Genomic DNA, 13,998 nt, shown 5'->3' on the forward strand with positions numbered 1-13,998 from the left:
ACTATAATATCTTTTCTCATCCTTATGACTCTATGATGTCGTGTTTTTCACTGTGTCAATCTAGCTAAATAAGAACTTCATTTTCCAGAATGTTGTGCCCTAGATGGTTACAAATTGGGGTTGGCCATAAGAAAAATTTACACAGATTTGGATGGTCTTTGTAGGGCAATGAATATTCACCTTGCTAGTATGATTCAATAGCTTCTCCAGCCCATGCTGAGTCTCTCCTATTGAGGTCTCTTGAGTTCTGAGTCAGGAACTCAACTGGGAGACAAATGGTGCCAGCTGCTGCACTGACAAGGTTGAAGGCACTGGTAGACATGTGCTCCCAGTTTGTCCCTGTGGGTTATGGTTTGTCCTATTATTTGAACAAATGTCTGCTTTGTGTCCTTATTCTCTGGCTTGAATTTGTATTCATTCTTTCCTACTTCATGTCCAGGTTTCTTTCCACTAGCCCTAACCCAGTGCAACTTTGTGCCCACCACTAGATACATAGGCAATAGCTTTTCTTAGACTTTTTTGCCAGATTCAATAATTGTGTGAGATATCATGCTCACGATAAATTGTAAGAGCTCAGTCATAGTGGTGGGAGAAGCTACCAAGATATAAGCAGGCCTTCTGAAAGGTCAGAAGGCTGTGTATAGCTTTGGGGGAGAATAAGCTGAAGGCAGCTGCTCTCGTACCCTGAGGCAGAGGGCAAGGAGTAGATACTAGGAAGTATAGTGGAATTTAGCATAAATAGGCTTGTTTACCTATGTTAACCAGAAATTTTGACCCCAGAAAGGGGAAAAAATAATGTTAATTCCCCACAGATTGTGTTGGCTCCAGGCTTTCGGCATTATGTCTGTACTAAATAAAAGCAAGCAGCTCCAGCTTATTGAGGCTGCTCACTCTTCAGCAGTCCCCTAGCTGCTCTTTCACTGAATACCTGTGTCTGCATACTCCTTTCATCCATCACTTGGCCAGAGTCTGTGGGATGGACCTGGCAATAAATCCTTTAATCTATATCACTCATAAAGGTTCTCCTTCCCTTGTTCTTCTGATAAATATGGAATGTATCAATGCTAATGACTGAGTCGGGAAATGGAGTTTAAACCCCACTGGAGATTATAAAGAAACTGAAAAATGAAAATCACAAAGTAGACATACTTTCAGCCATGCGCGGTGGCTCATGCCTGTAATCCCAGCACTTTGGGAGGCCAAGGCGGGCAGATCATGAGCTCAGGAGTTTGAGACCAACATGACCAAAATGCTGAAACCCTGTCTCTACTAAAAATACAAAAATTAATTGGGTGTGGTGGCACATGCCTATAATCCCAGCTACTCAGGAGGCTGAAGCAGGAGAATCACTTGGACCTGGGATGCAGAAGTTGCAGTGAGCCAAGATCGTGCCATTGCACTCCACTCTGGGTGACAGGGTGAGACTCTCTCTCAAAAAAAAAAAAAAGAAAAAAGAAAAAAAAGACATACATTTAATTTCTACATTTTAATTTCTTTCTTCACTTTGTGATTTTCGTTTTTGTTGACAGAATCTGCAGTGTTTTCCACATGTCTCTAATAACTACCTAACAATGGTAACTCATTTTTCTAAGCATAATGTAGCTATGCAGACCCTCAAGAAATGGATACTTTAGGAAAGTTGATATTACAATTTAAGAAATAAATTAAGCTAGAATACCGTGCTCCAAAAAGTGTTCTGCTGATCAATAGTGCTAGCTTCGTTTTCTAAACTGTACTATCTAGTAATAATTTTAGGAAGGATTTTATGCATTAGCCTATTTTGCAAATAAATTATATGTTAAGAATATTTTGCAAAAAATCTTGACGTTAAGCAACATAGTTAATTACATTTAATCCAGTATTTCCCGACTTAATTAAGCATCAGTTTTTGTTCCCTCCTAGATAAATGTGTTAAAATTTTTTTTTAAAAGTGTGGAAAATTCCGTACTAGATAATGTAATGAAGCACTGATTTTAAACAGCCTAAGTGTTTAGAGAAAAGGGATATAAATATGAGGTCCAGTAGTCTTGGAGGACATCATAAAGGAAGTATAGTTTGTATTGGAACATAGGCTAAGTATTTATATGAGCAGAAAAGAGAAGGAATAAATAGCATTTTAGAAGTAATGGGTGACATAATTGAGTGGAATTTATAACATAGGGAGAAAGCCAGCTTTTGGTGAAGAACTATCTGATGGAGTCATATTTCAGATGGCTTTGAAATCTAGACTAATATTTTTCAACTTTTATTGATAGGAGTTAGAAACACAGATTGTTGAATCATTAAGTGTTATGAAAAATATTAAATATTTTTCCCAGCATCACTTTGCTAGTAAATGGTAGAGTCAGAGTTCAAACTCAGGAGCTCTGAATCCAAAGTCTGTTATTCCAGTCTCTAATATTGGATTTCCTAGCAGGTCCACTGAATAGTAAGTACATTTGGGAAGAAAATGGATTCATAAACAATCTGTGAATTTGGATAATAAGTTACCTCAGAGTGGCTTACACCTGGGGGAACATGGAAGCTTGGACATGGGTATTTTGGAAACGATGTGCCAAACAAGTTACAAATCTATGTCCTGGTCATATCTGAGGGAGCCCCATGAGCTCACTGAGGTCATGGACCTGACACTGAAGCAATTCATCCAACTGAAATCAAAAACAGAAGCTGTGGAATTAGCACCAAAAGACAGAAATGTAACCAAGCCTGGAGATTTCCTGGCAAGAATAAAAGGTTATGGAAAACTCATCTCCTGCTTGTCTGGTCTAGTAAAACCTGACTGAATTATTACAGAAAGGTAAAAAATTAAAATAAAAGGATCCATTTGTAGGATTCCTACCAAGGGAACATTTTGGAGTTGGAACTGAAGGCAGAGATACGAGGTCCAGTTGATTTCAAAGCAGTAGAAAATTATGAAACCGCTTGGACAATTAATGGCTTACCACTGCAGATCCATCTGGATCACACTCTGAAGTGTGCCCCTGCTAAGTGCACAGAGATTTCTCTGGGTTTTCTGAGCATGCTTGTATATCTGCTGAAGTGATTGCAGAAAAAAACATAGACTAAGAACATCAGTTATAGTTTCAAATTTGGTTAGTTTGCAAATTCTTTACTCCTTTTTATTTATTTATTTTTATTCTATTACTATTATACTTTAAGCTTTAGGGTACATGTGCACAATGTGCAGGTTTGTTACATATATATACATGTGCCATGTTGGTGTACTGCACCCATTAACTTGTCATTTAGCATTAGGTATATCTCCTAATGCTATCCCTCCCCCCTCCCCCCACCCCACAACAGTCCCTGGAGTGTGATGTTCCCCTTCCTGTCTCCATGTGTTCTCATTGTTCAATTCCCACCTATGAGTGAGAACATGTGGTGTTTGGTTTTTTGTCCTTGTGATAGTTTGCTGAGAATGATGATTTCTAGTTTCATCCATGTCCCCGCAAAGGACATGAACTCATCATTTTTTATGGCTGCATAGTATTCCATGGTGTATATGTGCCACATTTTCTTAATCCAGTCTGTCATTGTTGGACATTTGGGTTGGTTCCAAGTCTTTGCTATTGTGAGAATAGTGCCACAATAAACATACGTGTGCATGTGTCTTTAGAGCAGCATGATTTATAGCCCTTTGGGTATATACCCAGTAATGGGATGGCTGGATCAAATGGTATTTCTAGTTCTAGATCCTTGAGGAATCGCCACACTGACTTCCACAATGGTTGAACTAGTTTACAGTCCCACCAACAGTGTAAAAGTGTTCCTATTTCTCCACATCCTCTCCAGCACCTGTTTTTTCCTGACTTTTTAATGATCGCCATTCTAACTGGTGTGAGATGGTATCTCATTGTGGTTTTTATTTGCATTTCTCTGATGGCCAGTGATGATGAACATTTTTACATGTGTCTTTTGGCTGCATAAATGTCTTCTTTTGAGAAGTGTCTTTCATATCCTTTGCCCACTTTTTGATGGGGTTGTTTGTTTTTTTCTTGTAAATTTGTTTGAGTTCATTGTAGATTCTGGATATTAGCCCTTTGTCAGATGAGTAGGTTGCAAAAATTTTCTCCCATTTTGTAGGCTGCCTGTTCACTCTGATGGTAGTTTCTTTTACTGGGCAGAAGCTCTTTAGTTTAATTAGATCCCATTTGTCAATTTTGACTTTTGTTGCCATTGCTTTTGGTGTTTTATTACTCTCCTTCTTTATTAGAAAACTAAACCTTATTACACTCAGAGAAATAGAATGAGATGAGTTGTTAATAAAGAGTTTAGGGTGTCCACATTTATCAATGCTGTTTATGTGTAAAATAAATGAAAAGGAGGGAGAGATATTGAAAACTGCAAGCCTGGGACTAGTAGTGTATTTTGAATACAGGGCTTTATTTTTCCTTTTTTTTACTTCAATAAACTATGTTTCTTAAAGGATACAGGAGTGAAAATGATTTCAAATAACTTGGTGTCAAGAATCATGGAGTGGGTGCTTTTGCTTAATCCTTCTTTATTTTATTCTCACTAAAATAAACTTGGGTTATTTAGAAATAGAAAATATGTAAAAATCCTTGAAAATAAGAAAACATACCATGAACAGGTAAGTAATTTTCAGCAACCTATAATTTCTTCTCACTCTCTGCCTATTTGGAGTGGCTGGCATTCATCACTTACACTTGACTAAAGTCCCAAGTACTTTAAAAATGCAAAATCTACCCTGAAAGGCACCCAGCATGGCAATTGAAGCTTGGTAGAGAAGCTAATCAGAACATAAACCAATGATGTAAAAGAATAAATAAGACATTTTTTTTTTTTTTTTTTTTTGGCTACAGGGTCTCACTCTGTCACCCACACTGGGTTGCAGTAGTGCTATCATAGCTCACTGCAGCCTCAACTTCCTGGGCACAAGCAATCCCCTTGCTTCAGCCTCCCAAATAGCTGGGACTACAGATGTGTATCACCAAGTTTGGTTACTTTTTTTTAAATTTTTTGTACAGACAAAATCTTCCTATCTTGCTCAGGCTGGTCTTAAACTCCTGAGCTCAAGTGATCCTCCTGCCTTGGCCTCACAAAGTGCTGGAATTACAGTCATAAGCCACCTTTCCTGGATAAAAAGACAATATTTTTTGGAATATTTTTGTTAGTGCATTTATTCAAAAGTCTAAATAAGATAACCAACACCATCAGAAAATAATTAATAATCTAAAATGACAAGTCCATTCTCACAAAATGAAGGGCAACAAGATGACTAGCTATCAAATAAGACAGAGAGCTTAACAGAATTGGGAGGGAAAGATGGAGAAAAATGGCAAAATAGAAGGCTCCAGTGATATCTGCCCTGCAAGGACACCAATTTGGCAACCACCTACACAAGAAAAGGCACTGATAGTACTGGTTTTAACTTCAAGTCCCTGAGAGAGGCACTGAAGCGGTAGAAAAAGTCTTGAATTGCTGATGCCACCCCTCCCCTATCCCCATGGCAACAATGGTGTGGTGCAGAGGTGTTGCGGTGCACTGAGAGGGAAGTCACAGCATTTGCAAGGCATTGAACTTAGTGCTATCCTATTATAAAAGAAAACAAAACAGGACCAAACTCAGCTGAAGCCCACCCATGGAAGGGGCATTTAAACGAGCCCTAGCCAAAGGGGACTCACCAATCCCAGTGGTCGGAACTCTTCCTGCAAGCCTTGCCACTGTGAACTAAAGGGTCTGGGGCTATAAACTTGCAAGGCAGTCTAAGCCACAAGGACTGCAACTCTTAGGCAAGTCATAGTGCTTAACTGGAGCCAGAGACAGTAGACTAGGGGGTGGGGGCACATGACCTACTGAGACATCAACCAGATCTGCTAAAGGAGTGCTGATGCCATTCCACACTTAACCGCAGGTGCACAGCTAGAGGCTCCAAAAGATACCCCTTCCCTCCACATGAGTGAGTAGAGGGAAGAGTTGGGAGGGCTTTGTTTTGTATCTCGGACACCAGCTCAGCCACAGCAGTATAGGGCACTGGTCACAGTCATGAGGTCCCCTTTCTAGGCCCTAGCTCCCATACTACATTTCTAGACACATCCTGGGCCAGAAAGGAACCCGATGCCTTGAAGGGAAGGATGAAGTACTAGCAGGATTTATCACGTGCTAACTGAAGTGCCCTTGGGCCCTGAATAACCAGCAGCAATACCGAAGTACCATATCAAGGGCCTTTGGCGAGACTCTGAGGCTTGCTGGCTTCAGGTGAGATGTGACACTTTTCCAACTGTGATGGCTATGAGCAAGACTTCTTCAACTTGAGATAAGCAAATGGGGATTTTGTCTTGTGTCTTAGATACCAGCTTGGCCACAGGAGGGTAGAGCACCAAGCAGGCTCTTGGGGTCTTCAATTCCAGGACTTGGCTCTTGGATGGCATTTCTGGACCTGCTGTCAGCCAGAGGGGAACCCACTGTGCTGAAGGGTGAGTCCCAGGCCAAGCAGCATTCACCACAAGCAGACTGAAGAGCCCTTAGGCATTAAACAAACAGCAGGGGTAGTCTAGATGTACTCCCCATAGTCCTGTGGTTGTGGCAGCCAAGGGGTGAGGTGCTTCTGACTTTGAAAAGGGAAGTAAAGAATGGAAAGAAAAGTATCTTGTGGTTTGAGTGGCAGTTCATCCACAGTACAATTGAACACCAGGTAGACTTCTAAGATGTTTAACTCTAGTCCCTGGCTTTTGTACACGTCCAGGGCCTGGGAGAACTTACCATGTTGAAAGGAAGGACACAGGCCTGGCTGACTTTGACTCTTTCTGATTATGGAGACCCAGGGACTTGAGTGAACATAGGCCATAGCCAGGGAGTGGATATAACAGGCTTTGGGTGAGACCCAATACTGTGCTGGCTTCAGGTATGACTCACTGCAGTCTCAATGGTAGTGGCCACAGGTGTGCTTGTGTCACACCACCCACAGCTCCAGGTGGCTCAGAACAGAGAGAGAGAGAGAGAGAGACAGACTCTGTTCATCTGGGAGAAAGTAAGGCAAGGGAACAAGTGTTTTTGCCTAGTAATCCAGAAAATTCTTCCAGATCTCCAACACCATTAAGGTGGTATATCCACAAGTCTGCAAGAAGCACAGTGTTAGTGGGCTTGGGGTGCCCCCTAAAGCAAATAGACCTTAGATCAAACACCCAAGTCCTTTTGAATATTTAGAAAGCATTCTCAAGAAGGATGCTTGGAAGCCCAGACTAAGAAGACTACAATACATGCCTGACTTTTCAAGACCAGACAGCAACAAACACCTACAAACATCACCACCATCCAGAAAATCATGAGCTCAAAAAATGAAACAAATGAGCCATCAGGGACCAGTCTTGGAGAAACAGAGATATGTAACCTTTCAGACAGAGAATTCAAAATATCTGTTTTGAGGAAACTGAAACAAATTTAAGATAACAGAGAGGGTCAGGCGTGGTGGCTCACGCCTGTAATCCCAGCACGTTGGGAGGCTGAGGTGGGCGGATCACAAGATCAGGAGATCAATACCATCCTGGCGAACATGGTGAAACCCCGTCTCTACTAAAAATACAAAAATTAGCTGGGCATGGTGGCAGGTGCCTGTAATCCCAAGCTACTTGGAGGCTGAGGCAGGAGAATTGCTTGAACCCAGGAGGCAGAAGTTGCAGTGAGCCGAGATCGTGCCACTGCACCCCAGCCTGGCGACAGAGCGAAACTGTCTCAAACAAACAAACAAAAAGATAACACAGAAAAGGAATTTAGAATCCTATCAGATAAATTTAACTGAGGGATTTAAATAATTAAAAAGAATTCAGCAGAAATTCTGGAGTTTTTGAAAAATGCAATTGGCATACAGAAGAATGCATCAGAGACTTAATGGCAGAATTGATCAAGCAGAAGAAATAATTAGTGAGCTTAAAGACAGGCTATTTGAAAATATATAGTCAGAGGACACAAATAAAAAAAAGAATGAAAACAATGAAGCACACCTAGCCTCAAAAGGACAAATTTAAGAGTCACTGGCCTTAAAAATAGTCCTCAAAAAATAAGGGAGAAATAGACTTTCCCAGGCAAACAGAAGCTTAGGGATTTTACCAGCACCAGACCTGTCCTGAGAGAAATGCTAAAGAGAGTAATTTAATCAGAAAGAAAGGGATGTTAATGATCAATAAGAAATCATCTGAAGCTGCAAAACTCACTGGCAACATAAAGTACACAAAAACATAGAATATTATAACACTCTGACTATGGTGTGTAAACTACTTTTATCTTAAGTAGGACTAAACAATGAACCAATAAAAAATAATAACCACAACAAATTTTCAAGACATGGACAGTACAATACGATAAGATATAAGTAGAAACAACAAAAAGTAAAATGTGGGGCAACAAAGTTAAAATATAGTGTCTTTATTAGTTTTCTTTTTGCTTTCGTTTGTTTATGCAAACAGTGTTAAATTGTTATTAGCTTAAAATAATGAGTTACAGATAGTATTTGCAAGTCCAGCGGTAACCTTAAACCAGAAATATATATATATATATATATATATATGCAGCCAGCTGGGTAATGTCTGCTCATAGGGAGACACCAGCTGAGGTAGCTCACAGCAAGAAAAATGACCCCTTCCTGCTTGAGGAGAGGAGAGCAAATAGTAAAGAGGACTTTGGCTTGCATCTTATATACCAGCTCAGCCACAACAGGATACAGCAACGGGCAGAGTCATGAGGCCCCCATTTTAGGCCCTAGCTCCCAGATGACATTTGGAGGCACACCGAGGGCCAAAAGGGAATCTGCTGCCTTGAAGGGAAGGATCTAGTCCTTTGCCACCCAAATCTCATCTCTGATTTTATTCCTACATATTGGGGGAGGGGCCCAGTGGGAGGTGATTGAATAATGGAGGCAAACTTCCCCTTTGCTGTTCTCCTGACAGTGAGTGAGTTTTCATAAGATCTGGATGTTCACTTCCCCCTTCACTCTCTCTCCTGCTCCACTATGGTAAGACATGCTTGTTTCCCCTTTGCCTTCTGCCATTGTAAGTTTCCTGAGGCCTCCTAGCCATGCTTCCAGTTAAGTGTGTGGAACTGTGAGTCAATTAAACCTCTTTTCTTCATAAATTACCCAGTCTCAGGTAGTTTTTTATAGCAGTGTGAGAACGAACTAATACAAGACCCACATTCCTTTTAATACCTGAAAAGCCTTCCCAAGAAAGGCAAGCCCAAACAAGCCTTGACTGCAAAGGCTACAATAAATACCTGACTCTTCAATGCTCAGACACCCATAAATATTCACAAGCTTCTACACTATCCAGAAAAACATGACATCACCAAATTAACTAAATACCAACCCTGGAGAAAAAGAGCTATGTGACACTTCAGACAGAGAGTTCAAAATAGCCATTTTAAGGAAATTCCAATAAATTCAAGATAACACAGAGAAGGAATTCAGAATCCTATCAGATAAATTTAACTAAGATATCGAAATAATTTTAAAAACTCAAGCAGAAATTCTGGAATTAAAAAATGCAATTGACATATGGAAGAATGCATCAGACTCAATGGCTGAATTGATCAAGCAGAAGAAATAATTAGTGAGTTTGAAGACAGGGTATTTAAAATACAAAGTCAGAGGAGACAAAAGAAGAAAACACAACAAAGCATACCTACAGGATCTAGAAAATAGCCACAAAAGGGAAAACCTAAGAGTTATTGGCCTTAAAGAGGAGGAATAGAAAGATAGGGGTAGAAATTTTATACAAATGGATAATAACAGAGATCTTTCCAAATCTAGAGAAAGATATCAAAATCCAAGTATAAGAAGTTTATAGAACACCAAGCAAGTTTAACCCAAACAAGACTACCTCAAGGCATTTAATGATTAAATTTCCAAAGATCAAAGATTTTTAAAAGAATTCTAAAAGCAGCAAGAAAAAAGAAACAAATAACATACAATAGAACCGCAATACATCTGGCAACAGACTTTTCAGTGGAAACCTCATAGGCCAGGAGAGAGTGTTATGACATATTTAAAGTGGTGAAGGGGAAAAACTTTTAACCTAGAAAGTAAATATGGTGAAAATATCCTTCAAGCATAAAGGAGAAATAAAGGCCTTCCCAGACAAACAAAAACTGAGGGATTTCATCAACACCGAACATGTTCCAAAAGAAATGCTAAAGGGAATTCTCTAATCTGAAAGAAAAAGATGTTGATAATCAGGAAGAAATCATCTGAAGTTACAAAGATCAATGGCAATAGTAATACTAAGCACTGGTAACACTAAGTACAGAGAAACCAATACATTATAACACTGTAATTGTGAGATGTAAAGTACTATTATCTTAAGTAGAAAAAATAAATGATGAACCAATCAAAAATAATCACTACAACTTTATATGACATAGTACCATAATACATGAAAAGAAATAACAAGACTTAAAAACCAGGGGGATGAAGTTAAAATGTAGAGTTTTCATTTGGTTTCTTTTTGCTTATTGGTTTGTTTATGCAATCAGTGTTCAGTGGTCATTACTTTAAAATAATGGGTTTTAAGATAGTATTTGCAAGCCTCATGGTAACCTCAAATCAAAAAACATTCAACGGATACACAAAAAAATAAAAGCAAGAAAGTAAGTTATACCACAAGGAACAATCACCTTCAATTTAAAAAAGACAGAAAGAAAGAAATGAAGAAAGAGAAGACCAAAAGACCATCAGAAAACAACAAAATGCCAGGAGTAAGCACTTACTTATCAATAACAACATTGAATGTAAACAGATTAAACTCTCCATTCAAAATATAAAGAGTGGCTGAATGGATAAAAAAAGTAAGACCCAATGATCCATTGCCTAAATGAAACACATTTCACCCATATATTAATATATACATATAGACTGAAAATAAAGGGATGGAAAAAGATATTCCATGTCAATGGAAACCAAAAAAGAGCAAGAATAGCTATACTTATATCAAACATAGTAGATTTCAAGACAAAAACTATCAGAAGAGACAAAGGATGTAATTATATAATGATAAAGGGTTCAATTTAGCAGTTTAGATAAACATCGTAAATGTGCATCTCAATGCTGAGCATCCAGGTATATAAAGCAAACATTATTAGAGCTAAAGAGAGATACAGACCTGCCTACAGTAATAGCTGGAGGCTTCAACATGCCATTTTCAGCTTTGCACAAATCTTCCAGACAGAAAATCAATATAAAAAATCAGACTTAATCTGCAGTATAGAACAAATGGACCTAAAAGGTATTTACAGAACATTTAATCCAACAGCTGTAGAATATACATTATTCTCCTCAGCACATAAATCATTCTCAAGGACAGTCCATATATTAGACCACAAAACAAGTCTTAAAGCACTAAAAAAAGAAATGATATAATTCTGACCACAATAGAATAAAACTAGAGATTAATAACAAGAGGAATTTTGGAAACTATACAAACATGTAGCAATTAAAAAACTATGCTACTGAATGAACAGTGGGTCAATGAAAAAATTACGGAGGAAATTTAAAAATTTCTTGAAACAAATGAAAACACAACATGTCAAAACCTATGGGATACTGCAAAGCAGCAGTAAGAGGGAAATTTATAGCAATAAGTGCCTACATTAAAAAGAAACAAAACATCAAATAAGTAACATTATGATGCATCTTGAAGAACTATAAATGCAAAAGCAAATCAACCCCAAAATTAGTAGAAGAAATAATAAAGATCAGAGCAGAAATAAATGAAATTGAAACAAAACATTACAAAAGATCAACGAAATGAAAATCTATTTTTATAAAAGATAATTAAAATTGACAAATCTTTAGCTAGCCTAAGAAAAAAGGAGACGCCTATATTTTCAAAAATCAGAGCTGAAAAGAGACATTATTACTGATACTGAAGGATTTCAAAGGACCACTAGTGGCTACTATGAGCAACTATATCCCAATATATTTCAAAATCTAGCGAAAGTGGATGAATTTCTAGACATATACAACCTAACAAGATTGAAAAATGCAGAAATTCAAAACCTGAACAAAGAAATAACAAGTAACAAGATTGAAGCCATCATAAAGGGTCTCCCAGTAAAGAAAAGCCCAGGAGCAGATGGCTTGACTGCTGAATTCTACCAGACACTTAAAGAAGAATTAATACTAATTCTATTCAAACTATTCCAAAAATTAGATGAGGAAATACTTCTAAACTCATTCTATGAAGCCAGTATTACCCTGATACCAAAACCAGAAAAAGACACATCAAAAAAGAAAATTATAGGCTACAAAACTATAGTTTACTTAGAAAACTAAGAAAACTCTTCAAAATCTCTAATGAATATTAATTCCAAAAATCCTCAACAAAATACTAGCAAACCAAATTGAACAATACATTAAAAAGATCATTCATCATGACCAAGTGGGATTTATCCCAGGGATGCAAGGATGGTTTAACATAAACAAATCAATCAATGTGATACATCATATCAACAGAATGAAGGCCAAAACCATATGATCATTTCAATTCATCCATAAGAACCATTTTATAAAGTGTAACATGCCTTTATGATTAAAGAAAACTCTCAAAAAACTGGGCATAAAAGAAACAAACCTCAACATAAAAAAAGCCATATACAAAAGACCCACAGCTACTATCATATTGAATGGGGAAAAAAATGAAAGCCTTTCCTTTAAGATATGGAACATGACAAAGATGTCCACTGTCACCACTGTTATTTGACATAGCACTAGGAGTCCTAGCCAAAGCAATCAGGCAAGAGAAAAAAAATAAAGTGCATCCAAATTGCAAAGGCAGAAGTCAATTTATTCTTGGTTGCAGATAATATGATCCTTTTTTTTAAAAAAAATCTAAAGACACTACCAATAAACTATTGGAACTGATAAACAAATGCATTAAAGTTGAAGGATACAAAATCAAAATACATGAATCAGTAGCATTTCTATACATCAATAGTAAACAATCTGAAAAATAAATGTAAAAATAATCCCATTTACAATAGCCACAAATAAAATTAAATATCAGGAATTAACATAACCAAAGAAGTGAAGAATCTCTACAGTGAAAACCATAAAACGCTGATGAAAGATACTGAAGAGGTCACAAATAAACAGAAATTTTCCAGTTCCATGTTCATGCACTGGAAGAATTAACATTATTAAAATGTTCATACTACCCAAAGCAATCTACAGATCCAATGAAATCGCTATCAAAATACCATTAATATTCTTCACAGAAATAGAAAACATAATCCTAAAAGTTATATAGAACCACAAAAGACTCAGAATAGCCAACGCTATCCTAAGCAAAAAGAACACAACTGAAGAAATCACATTATCTGACTTCAAATTATACTAACAGAGCTATAGTAACTAAACCAGCATGGTACTGGCATAGAAACAGACACATAGGTCAATGGAACAGAATAGAGAACTCAGAGACAAATTCATCTACCTACAGTGAACTCATTTTTGACAAAGTTTCCAAGAGCATGTGGTAGGGAAAGAATAGTCTCTTCAATAAATTGTGATGGGGAAATTGAATATCTGTATGCAGAATGATGAAACTAGACCCCTGTCTCTTGCCCTACACAAAAAAGTCAATTCAAAATGGATCAAAGACTTAAATTTGAGGCCTCAACCTATGAAACTACTATGAATAAACATTGGGAAAACTCTACAGGACATTGGTCTGGGCAAAAATTTCTTGAGTAATACCCCACAAGCACAGGCAGCCAAAGTAAAAATGGACAAATGGGATCACATCAAGTTAAAAAGCTTCTGCACAGCAAAGGATACAATCAACAAAGTAAAGAGACAAGCCACGGAATAGGAGAAAATAATTGCAACCTACTCATCTGACAAGGGATTAATAACCAGAATACATCAGGAGCTCAAACAACTCTACAAGGAAAAAATCTAATAATCCAATTTGAAAATGGGCAAAATATCTAAATAGATATTTCTCCAAAGAAGACATATAAATGGCAAGCAGGCCTATGAAAAGGTGCTCA

The sequence above is a fragment of the Pongo abelii genome, chromosome 21, assembly GCF_028885655.2.
Source record: "Pongo abelii isolate AG06213 chromosome 21, NHGRI_mPonAbe1-v2.0_pri, whole genome shotgun sequence".
NCBI lineage: Eukaryota > Metazoa > Chordata > Mammalia > Primates > Hominidae > Pongo > Pongo abelii.